General features: G+C 37.5%; 1 long non-coding RNA gene across 1 annotated transcript in view; it reads left to right on the forward strand.

The window, feature by feature from the left end:
- LOC122490372 overlaps positions 1-12,080 on the forward strand; it is a 56,012-nt gene that overhangs the window by 27,527 nt on the left and 16,405 nt on the right. The gene's annotated exons all lie outside the window — the stretch shown is intronic.

Below are 12,080 nucleotides of genomic sequence, written 5' to 3' on the forward strand. Positions count from 1 at the left end.
ATCAATTTTTTTTTAACTCTTTCAAAGAACCATCTTGTCTTTTCATTGATCTGTTCTACTGGGGTTTTTTTGGTTTTGTTTTGTTTTTTAATTTTGATAGCATTAATTTCCACTCTGATCTTTATTATTTCCCCTCTTCTTCTAGTTTTGCCTTTTATTTGCTGTTCTTTTTTCAGCTTTTTAAGGTGTAAGGTTAGGTTGTGTATCTGAGAACTTTCTTCCTTCTTAAGGAAGGCCTGTATTGCTGTACACTTCCCTCTTATGACTGCCTTTGTGGCATCCCAAAGGTTTTGGGCTGTCGTGTTATCATTTTCACTGGTGACCATGTACTTTTTAATTTTCTCTTTAATTTTTTGGTTAGCCCATTCATTCTTTAGTAGGATGTTCTTTAATCTCCAAGTATTCGTTGTCTTTACAAAAAACTTTTTTTGTGGTTGATTTCAAGTTTCATAGTATTGTGGTCTGAAAATATGCAAGGTATCAACTCGATCTTTTTGAACTTGTTGAGGGCTGATTTGTGACCCAGTATGTGATCTATTCTGGAGAGTGTTCTATGTGCACTCGAGAAGAATGTGTATTCTGCTGCTTTAGGATGAAATGTTCTGAATAATCTGTTAAGTCCATCCAGTCTAGTGTGTCATTCAAAGCCATTGTTTCCTTGTTGATCATCTGTTTAGATGATCTGTCCACTGTTGTAAGTGGGGTGTTGAAGTCTCCTACTATTATGGTATTGTTATCAATGAGTGTCTGTATGTTTGTGATTAATTGACTTATATATTTGGGTACTTCCATGTTGGGAGCTTAAGTGTTTATAATTATTAGATATTCTTGGTGGATAGACTCCTTAATTATGATATAATGCCCTTCTTCATCTCTTGTTATAGTCTTAGTTTTAAAATCTAGATTGTCTGATATAAGCATGGTTACTCTGGCTTTCTTTTGGCGATCATTCGCATGATGGATGGTTTTCCATCCCCTTCTTTCAATCTGGAGGTGTCTTTAGGTCTAAAATGGGTCTCTTGTAAACCACATATAGTCATATCTTGTTTTCTTATCCCTTCTGTTACCCTGTGTATTTCAATTGGAGGATTTAGACCATTGACATTGAAAGTGAGTACTGAAATATATGAATTTATTGCCATTGTGTTGCCTGTAGAGTTGGAGGTTCTGGTGGTGTTCTCTGGTCATTTCTAGTCTTTTTTTGCTTTTGGTCTTTTTGATTTTATTTCATCTTTTCTCTTCTCAGAGAGTCCCCCTTAGAATTTCTTGTGGGGCTGGTTTAGTGGTCACAAACTCCTTTAATTTTTGTTTGTCTGGGAAACTATTTCTCCTTCTATTTTGAATGACAGCCTTGCTGGAATTCAGCATGTTGAATATATCCTGCCACTCCTTTCTGGCCTGCCACGTTTCTGTGGATAGGTTTGCTGCAAAGCTGATCTGTCTTCCCTTATAGGTTAAGGACTTTTGTCCCCCTTGCTGTGTTTATAATTCTTTCCTTCTCTGTGTATTTTGTGAATTTGACTATTATGTGTCTTGTTGATGGCCAGTTTTTGTTGAATCTAATGGGAGTTCTCTGTGCTTCTTGGATTTTGATGTTTGTGTCTTTCCCCAGGTTAGGAAAGTTTTCTGCTATGATTTGCTCACATAAAACATCTCCCCCTCTTTCTCTGTCTTCATCTTCTGGGGCTCCTGTGATTCAGATGTTATTCCTTTTTAGTGAGTCACTGAGTTCTCTAATTCTTACATCATGCTCTTTTGCCTTAGTTTCCCTCTTTTTTTTCTGCTTCATTATTCTCCATAATTTTGTCTTCTGTATCGCTGATTTGCTGCTCTGCTTCATCCATCCTTGCCTCTGAGGCATCATTTCAAGATTGCATCTCAGTCGTAGCGTTTTTAATTTCGTCCTGACTAGATTTTACTTCTTTTATCTCCACAGAAAAGGATTCTGTGGGGATTTTCAACCCCAGGTAGTATTCTTATTATCATGATTGTAAATTCTAATTCAGACATCTTGCTTATATCTGTGTCGATTAAGTCTCTGCCTGTCATTTCTTCCTATTCTTTCTTTTGGGGTAAATTCCTTCGTTTTGTCATTTGTCATTTTGTCATTTGTCAATTTGAATTAATAAAATTAAAAAAGAAAATTAAAAAGATTCAAAACAACAAAAAGAAATCAAATTAAGGAAGCTAGATCCTGGATACGTTTTGGTCTGGTTGTTAAAAGTAGCTTGATGAATAGACAAAAAAAGGGAAAGAAAAGAAAAGAAAAAGAAAAAAAGAAAGTAAGAGAGCATTTAAAATTAAGAAAATGTATACAATAAAATAGAATAAAATGAATTGGATAAGGTAAAATAGAATAAAAAAATAAATTTCCAAAAAATATATAGTAAAAATTAAAAAAAAATTTATATACAAACGGAAAATAAAAAATATTTGTTTCTCTTTCTGTATCCAAGAATAAGGAAAGAAAAAAAGGAAGAAAAGAAAAAACAAAGCTAACAACAACAAAACACCCCCGAGTAGATGAACCAGTGAACAGAATCCTTATGAAATTACATACAGTTTTCCCTAGAAATCAAACTATGAAGCACTTTATAGTCCATACACTAATCAGGCAGAGAGACTTGTGGTCTCTTCTAGGGCTTGGTTGGTGCAGTTGGATGGGGTTTGGTGCAATGGCTCCATTCTCCACCAGGTGGCGCTCCTTAGCTTAATGGGGCAGATGGGTGTGGCACGTGTGCACATGTGTGTGCATGCGCGGGAGAGGTGAAAATGGGATCACCCAGCTTCCCAGTCTCTAGCATCAGAACTCTGTGCTCTACCCAACTGGCAATCAAGGACCCCTCCTTTGTCTCTGGCTTCCTTCTACACTATCTGCATCCAAGCTGTCAGCCTGCCAGGCAGCACCCCTTTCCATTTATCTTGGATGGGGCTGTGTTTCCAAAGCCCTCACTTCTGAGGGCCCTGTGGCTTGGACCTGCTCTGACCCTCTGGGGGAGCATCTTGCTGAACAATGGCCAGTGCCGGAACAGTCCTGCGATCACACTGCTGGAGAGACTCAGAGGTTGTGACTGGATGCTGGCTTGCCCCAGAATAAGTAGCAGCAGAGTTTCAGGGATTATGGTAAATCACAACACACAACCACATCAGGTTTCACTGCACCCTGGCGTTTTTGTTCCAGTACCAGCAATCATATTCTCCAGTGTCCTTTGCCTGTGTCCCTCTGGTTCAGGCAAGTGTGGGTGCTTCTGCTCTTTCTGTTTCTCTCCAGGTACTTTCAGGGGGAATGCTTTCCTGTACTCTCCCCACTTTCTCTGTCCTCTCTGAAAATATCGTTCCCTACCCCCTGAGGCTTCTCTCTCCCTCATTTCACCTCTCTGCACTGCATACCTGCCATGTTTTGTGGCTCAAGTTGTGCAGATTGTTGTGTTAATTCTCACATCAATTTTCTAGGTGTGAAAAATGGTTTGATGCTAATCTAGCTGCAATTCAGGGATGAGAGAAGCAGAGAACTTCCATGCTGTTCTGCCATCTTGGCCCCTCCCCGGAGTCACTATATTAATAGCAAAGTAGATTTCAGATCAAGTAATATTATCAGGGATAAAGAAGAAACATTTCTTGATGATAAATTACAGGTCAGTTCATTAAGAGGACATAATAATGATAAATTTTTATATACTTAATAACAAAGCTTCAAAATCCATAGAGCAAAAACTGATAAAACTGAAAGAAGAAATAAACAGATTTACAATAATAACTAAAGACTTAACACTTTTCTTTCAGTAAGTAATGAAACAAGTAGATAGAAAATCAGTAAGGATATAGAAGATCTGAACAACAGTGAAGACTAATTTGTCTCAATTGGTTTTTAGAAAAACACTCCATCAACATCAGCCAAAAAGTCAAGTATACTTAGAATATTTACCAAAATTGACTATATTCTGAACCACAAATCAAGCTTAAGAAAATTTAACAAAATTGGCATGAGACAAAGTATGTATTCAGACCATACAGAATTAAACTAAAAATCAATAACAGAATTAGATTCTTTTTAATTATAGAAAATTCTAACCTTTGCTTTGCTTGTTAGAATTTTGTTATCTGACCTCATTACTACTTCTTTTATATTTTAAAAACTATTGGTTGAATAAGGTAGAGTCATACCCTTTATAACAAGGGGGTCTACAACAGTTGGTTGAAGGATTCCTGGTATGGATGGAACAGTAAGAACCAGTCAGTGATCAAGGATAGCCAATTACATTTGGTCAGACAGAGCAGCAGTTCAGATATCCAGGCAGAGGAGGAAAGGATTAACAAGCAGCTATAGTTCAGAACTAGAAAGTCAGGACTTAAAATGCTAAGACCAATATCCTAGGTTTTTCAAGGTTAAAAAGCTAGGTAAATCAGCAGATCAAACTAAGGCTTAGAAATTGGGTTCTGAGGCATAGATGTACTATGTCTCCCATCTTTTCTTGGGCAACACAAACTGGTCTCAGGGTGTGGTTTGACTGCCATGTAACAGCTAATACAATTGGATATACATTTGTGTCTTTTTTTGTGTCATTTTCTAAAATTCTTTTTGTTTGATTGCTGGACCTCCTAAATTGACCTTTTAACTTTTTAAATTTTTTTTCTCACCTATTTTACTTTACTTAGTCCTTATGCTCTACTTTTTTGGACACTTTCTCAATTTTATTCTCCATCTCTTCTATATGGTTTTTTATTTCTCCTATCATATTTTAATTACCAAAAGTTATTTTTTTCATGAAATGTTTCTTTTAAAAGTCCTTTTGTTTTGGTTTATGAATGCACCATCTTCTGTTTCTTATCTTATTGTAAAGTGATAGCTATCTTCTCTGTGACTATTTTCCCAAGTTTTCATCTCACTGTACTGTTTCTTCTAAGATGCTTTTTCCTCTGGGCTTACATCTGATGTGGACTGAATTATGTCCCCTAAAACTCATAGGTTGAAGCCTTAACCCCCAATGTGGAGATATTTGGAGATAGGGCTTTTAGGTATAATTAAGGTTATCTGAGGTCATAAGGGTGGGGCCCTAAACCAATAGGATTGATGTTTTTATAAGAGACATCAGAGAGTTTACTTTCTTTCTCTGCCATGTGAGGACACAGCTGGACGTTGGCTAGATCAATAGAACAGAATAGAAAACCCAGACACATGACAAGATGTCCAACATCAATCATCTTTCTTTCATTCGTCATTCTTTCCTGCTTTGTCAAAGATTAGTTGACCATATACTTGTGGGTCCCTTTCTGGGTTTTCATGTGTCTGTTAGCCATCTGTATGTCTTCTTTGGAAATGTCACTTGAAAAAGAAGTCAAGGAATTGATCCCATTTACAATTGCATTTTTGTGCCAGTACCATGCTGTTTTGATCACTACTGCTTTGTATATAACTTGAAGTCCAGAATTGTGATGCCTTCATCTTTGATTTTCTCTTTCAAGGCTGCTTTGGCTATTTGGGACCTTTTGTGGCTCTAGACAAGTTTTAAGATTGTTTGTTCTAGCTCTATGAAAAATGCTGGTGGTGTTTTGGTAGGGATAGCATTAAATGTGTAGATTGCTTTGGGTAGTATAGACATTTTAATAATGTTTGATCTTCTAATCCATGAGCATGGAATATTTTTCCATTTATTTTTGTCCTCTTCAATTTGTTTCATAACTGTTCTATAGTTTTCAGAGTGCAGACTTTTTATCTCTTTGGTTAGGTTTATTCCTGGGTATCTTATTGTTTTTGGTGAATATTGTTTTTGGATCAATTCCTTGATTGCTTTTTCAAATGACATATCTGATAAAGGGTTAGTATCCAAAATCTATAAGCAACTTGTCAAACTCAACACCCAGAAAGTAAATAATCCAGTGAAGAAATGGGTAGAAGACATGAATACACACTTTTCCAAAGAAGACATACACATGGCTAACAGACACATGAAAAGATGCTCAACATCACTTATCATCAGGGAAATACAAACCAAATCACAATGAGATACCACCTCACACCTGTCAGGATGGCTAAAATTAACAACACAGGTAACAACAGATGTTGGCAAGAACATGGAGAAAGGAGAACCCTCTTACACTGTTGGTTGGAATGCATCACAGAGTGGTTCAGTCACTCTGGATGTATGGAGGTTTCTCAGAAAGCTAAAATTAGAACTACCCTACAACCCAGCAATTTCACTATTAGGTATTTACCCAAAGGATACAAAAATACAAATTTGAGGGGCACCTGGGTGACTCAGTCAGTTAAATTTCATCTCAGGTTATGATCATTATCATGAGTTTGAACCCCACATTGGGCTGTCTGCCATCAGCACACAGAGTCTGCTTCAGATCCTCTGCCTCCCTCTCTCTCTCTTGCCCCTCTCCTGCATGCACATACACTCTGTCTCAAAATAAATAAACCTTTAAAAGTTCATATTCCAAGGAACGCATGCTCCCCAATGTTTATAGTGGCATTATCAACAATAGCTAATCTATGGAAAGAACCCAAATATCCAACAGCTGATGAATGGATAAAGAAGATGTGGTATTTGTATATATGTAATATACAATGGAGTATCACTCATTCATCAAAAAGAATGCAGTCTTGCCATTTGCAACAATGTGGATGGAGCTAGAGTGTATTATGCTAAGTGAAATAAGTCAGAGAAAGACAAATACCATATGATTTCACTCATATGTGGAATTTAGGAAACAAAAAAAAAATGAACATAGGGGAAGGAAAAAAAAAGAGAGAGGGAAGCAAACCATAAGTGACTCTTAACTATAAAGAACAAACTGAGGGTTGATGGAGAGAGGTGGGTGGGGGGTGGGGGATGGGTATTAAGGAGGGCACTTGTGATGAGCCCTGGGTGTTATATACATAAGTGATGAATCACTAAATTCTACACCTGAATCCAATTTTATCATATATGTTAACCAACTAGAATTTAAATAAAAACTTGGAAGAAAAAAAAAGAAGAAATGAACCAGCAAATAAATTGCTCACTTTTCAGCCTCCTTCCTCTCAACAGCAGACTGTTCCAAGTTGTTATGGTTCCATGCAGAAATACCATGTGACCAATTATGCAGCCTGTGCTTTCTTGAGAAGTTGTGATAAACTGGCAATGCACCTTCTTGCATTTGCTTTCTTTTTTCTCTGCCTGTTTCCTTCTCCCCTTTCTGTTTTTTCATTGCGATTATACTCTCCAAAAATGTGGCAGCATATTAGCTTTGCTTCAGGATCTGCTTTTGTTTAGAGCAAAGGTCCTCACATGTTAGTGTTCATAATAATTACCTGGGGAATTCAATAAAATGCATATTCTGATTCAATATTCTTGGGTTGGGACCTCAGATTTTGCATTTTTTTACAAGCTCCCAAGTGATACCAATGCTGCTCGTCCATGGACCAGATTTTGGGTCACAAAGCTGGTATGAGAAATGTTGTGGTAACAACCTCTGGTATGCTGTGGCATTACAATCATTAAAGCTCTCACTTCTTGTTGATTGGGTTGAGGTGCAGGTGGATGACATAGCATTAGAACATTGTGTCTACTGTACTTTAATATTATGAAAACAATGATAATTATAAGGATTGTGGTGCCGGGTGGCTGCTTTTGACATCACCAGAAGCCTTGCAAAAAGAAAAATTATAGGTTAAAGACAATTTTTAACCTGTGTCATGCTGTGATAGCCAGAGGACCTTGTGGCAGCTTTGGAGAAACTTTCATCTTCTGCAGCCACAGGAGTGACTAGGCTAAAATGTGGGCCTTTGATCTGAGTATAAAGATGGCAAGTCTGCAGAGAAAACTAAATGTGCAGCCTCAATAGTTCTTGAGGTCTGATAGGGAAAGAGTTGGGATCCTGATAACTGGGAGGAGAACATTTGTGTGAATGAGCCTGAGGACCATTAACTCCTAATTTCTCTGAATTCCCTGGCCATCCGAAGCAAGTCCTTATTTCTCGCCAGAGGCCAGGAGTCTCCTCTTCCCTGGACAGTATTCAATGACCTAACCTTAAGGATAATCCCTCAGAAGATGATGCTGGTTGTCATTAAGGTCTGTCACCTACCATATTTCATTGCCTTCAGATAAAAACCTGGATCAGGTCTCAGCACAGCTTGAGGAGGGAAGTACAAGGCTGCTTCAGGAAGAAACAGTTACATGGCAAAAGCACTATAGAGCCAGGATATATACACGTATCAGCAGGAGCATGAGAAGACATGGAGGATATCAGAGGGCCAACTAGGAGAAGGTGCAGTATGTGAGTGGATAAGAGAGAGTTCATTATCATGGGGATCTCACATACGATTTCAGGATCCAGTCATGTCTGTATGGCAAGTATGTCTATACCTGGCCTTAATTTGCTGAGCTGGGCATGGAAGCAGCTTATAGTAAATGAGGAATTGATGCTAGAACAGAGATCGTGTCTTAAATCAGGGTTCAGCCATCTTATTCTGTGAAAGGGCCAGAGAACAAATATTTTGTAGGCTATAAGGTCTGGGTTGCAAATGCTCAACTTTGAGGCTCTCTCAAGAAAGCAGTCACAGATAATAAGTAAAGGAATGGACGTGACTGTGTTCTAATCAAACTTTATTTACAAACAGGCTTTAGGCTAGATTTTGAACCCAGGCCTTAGTTTGCTGAACCCTGTATTAAATTAAATTAAAAGCAGCATCATGTGATAGAAATAGCTAGAGTTTTACAGAAAGACAGATCTGGATTTGATTCCTGGTTCTACTTACTAGTGTGTATTATGCAAGTCACTTTATTTCTCGAGCCTCAATGTTCTCATTTGTTACAGTGGGCCTTATAATCTTTCATGTTTTTGTAATAATTAAATGAGATGATGAGATAATTTTTGCAAAATATTTGACATAAATATATACAAAGTCCCCATAAATTGAAGCAATTGTTTTCTCTTTCTTTCTTCTTTCTTTCTTTCTTTCTTTCTTTCTTTCTTTCTTTCTTCCTTCCTTCCTTCCTTCCTTCCTTCCTTCCTTCCTTCCTTCCTTCCTTCTGAACAGCACCAGGTATATAACCCAGAATATTTCAGGTATTCAATAAGTGCTGCTTACAAAAAAAGAGAAAAATCAGCAAATTGCTGTCTGCTCATGATGGGCTTTCCCAACATCTTTCCTTTTCTTCGTATGAATGCACTAATCACCTGTGCATAAGGTGTATACAGTACTTCTAACAGTAATTGTAAATCATTAAATTGGGACGTTGCCACAGATAAGTCTCATGACTTTCAGTCATGTGAATGAGTTTTCCAAAAGTATGATCGTGAAAGAAGTTGTTTGATGACTGATGCTCTGCTTGGAGCTCTGCTGCTCAAATGTATTTGGCTGCCTGAGGATCTTTCTTCTCCTCTCGGTCTTCTCTAAGTTTGAGAGAGCCTGGGCGATTTTTGAGACTTGCAGTATATTAAACAATAAAGAAATGCCAAATAGAGTAAAAATAATGTGATGTGATGTATTTTAAACGTTTATATGGAATAAAATAAAGCTTTTGACTCTCAAAATAAAATGTATTATATTTCCTTTTTAGTATAGACTGTCATGGGTCTGAATATGAGGCCTATCAAGAGTGTAAGACTAGGGCATATAGACTTCAGCGTTCCACTCCCCTGAGCTTGACCCTGCTCAACTCATAAGACTTCTAACTTGTTGGCACTTTAAAGCATTTTTCAACAACTGTTTTATGCTTCTGAGAAATAGTTCTACACTTCCATAAAGTGCACCTGGAAATATTGGTGCATTTTGGATAATAGCTTTCATATTTCAAAATTAGATCTGATAACTTACTCTATGGTGGAATGAGAAAAACAGAAACTCAGCCAGAAGAAATACTATAAAATACACTTTAGGTTGATGTACCTAAAACTATGCATAGATAATGAGTTGTATTATCCCACTTGGGGGAATATGTTTTAGAAACAAATGCTCTTTTTTTTTATGAAGTTTGAACAAATGATATATACATAGGTAGCATTAAAAGAAAATAATGACATATCTTTTTAATGTGGGTTGGTATAAATTATCTTTGGAGTCTTCTGGAGCTAAAATGCTTTGCAGTAATCTTTATGAGTGTCCTCATACCCACAAAATTGAGTAATAAAGACTATGGGGACCCAGGCACAGAATCTTTTTGTAGACAAGGGGTTCAAGAGATGACAAGGGAATGTGTCTCCCTTATGATTACATACACTTGGACATCATTCTGGCTATCAGAATTCTAACTATATCAACAACTATTTTTAGAGGAATATATTATGTCAGGTACCCTTAAATGTTCATTTAAGTCTCCTTTAGAATGGTTATTGTTTCTTATCATTGCAGCCATACAGCTGAGGACACAAGCGAGAACTTGGTAATTATTTGTGGAATGTTTTTAAATGAATATGCTATTATATTTGATCCTCACACTGACCCTTTATGAGACATGTATTATAAACCCAATTTTATAGACTAGAAGCTGACGTAGCTAGTAAGTAGTAAAGATTCAATTTGACACCAACTCTGCCCAGAAGTCCAGAGGGCAGAGTACTGTGACACGGGCATATAGAATTGGCTTGATGAGGCTTCATTTGCATATAAAAAAGTACATCACTAACAAGGAGGAGCCTGCCCCATGTGAACACTCACCCAGGGCCAGAAGGGTAAGTGTGTAGTTTTGATCCAACTGAACTTAAATGGTCATGATATTCCATAGGATCTATTCTGTATCAGACCCTGGGATAGACATTGGCTTATGCTGTTTCTAATTCTTATACCTGTGATGTTTTCGTGGAAACCTGGGCTGAGATTTCAGTGAGCAACTGGGAAGTGTTAAGATTGTATTTTAATTATTTGGTTTTTCTGTCTTATTTTTCCTTTTAGAGCCATATATTCAAGGGCAAAGATCATGTTTTATAATGACAAGCAGCATGATATGATGGAAGGAGGTGAAGTTTTGCAGTTAAACAGATTGTCCCATCTTATGGACAGTGAAACTGAGAATTAATCAGATGAAGTAACTTGTCCAGTCATACTGCTGTTAAGTGATGGAGTCTGGATGAGAATCCAGGTTAGTGTAATTCAAAAGAGAATTACTATGAGAGTACTATGAAGTACTCTCCCTTCCTTCATATTCCCGAATGACAAAGGATCAAGTTATGTGATGGTGATGTTGTTTGGTCCTAATGTATAGTTGGATCCTTTCTGCACTGGTCACGACATACATCTAGGTTTATTGATGTCTCATATTTTTACACTTCAAATCTGGGAAGATAAATCAGACAGTGGAAACAGGTTCAAAAGAATAACGAACATATTAGTTGCTGTGTACAAATGTTTGAAGGTTCATTCACTCATGTTAATTATATTGTAATACTTGACTTTCTGTAAGTGGTGTACTCAAATCCCAGTTGTAGCTTTGATTGAAGAGGTCCTTCTTCCAGATGGTAAAATCAGGGTTGTGTGGCTTGAGAAGTAATGCAAAATCTGACTTGTGAAAGCTTTTAGTTAGGTTGAGCTACAACTGACCACACTGCTATGTGAGAGCTTCCTTTTCTCAGACACATGGCAGACCTAGTTCTGTGGAACCTGGTAAAGTGATGCTTTAAGCTGAGAATGAAGAGCCATGTCACCTAAAGAGAACTTTGGCAGACTAGGCATTTCTGTGCAAGTGAGCCAGGTGTGGGGCTACTTCATTACCCCAAGCCATCTGGGAGCACCCTAGATCAAGAATTCTGCTGCTGATAACTTTTCTGACCTTCTGTGGAGATGATGTGTGCAAGAATTCTACCCAGAGTAGACTGAAGGCTAATGTTTCAATCTTGTTGCAGAGCACTGACCACAGAGACTGGTCCTTGCTGGGTGGTCTGGAACAGTATTGTTCCAGTTCAAAAGAATAAATTGGAAACTTGCCTGCATACACATTCATGAAACAAGTCTCATGTGTTCTGGCAGAAATCAGCCATAAAGTGCTGCATTCTGAAAAACTGGTACAAAATCCAAACATCAACATGGCATATTTAAATGTACTTAATCATTTATTCTTTCATTAAGAAGGATTTATGGGATGCCAACCATGTGCCAA

The sequence above is a fragment of the Prionailurus bengalensis genome, chromosome B2, assembly GCF_016509475.1.
Source record: "Prionailurus bengalensis isolate Pbe53 chromosome B2, Fcat_Pben_1.1_paternal_pri, whole genome shotgun sequence".
Lineage (NCBI taxonomy): Eukaryota > Metazoa > Chordata > Mammalia > Carnivora > Felidae > Prionailurus > Prionailurus bengalensis.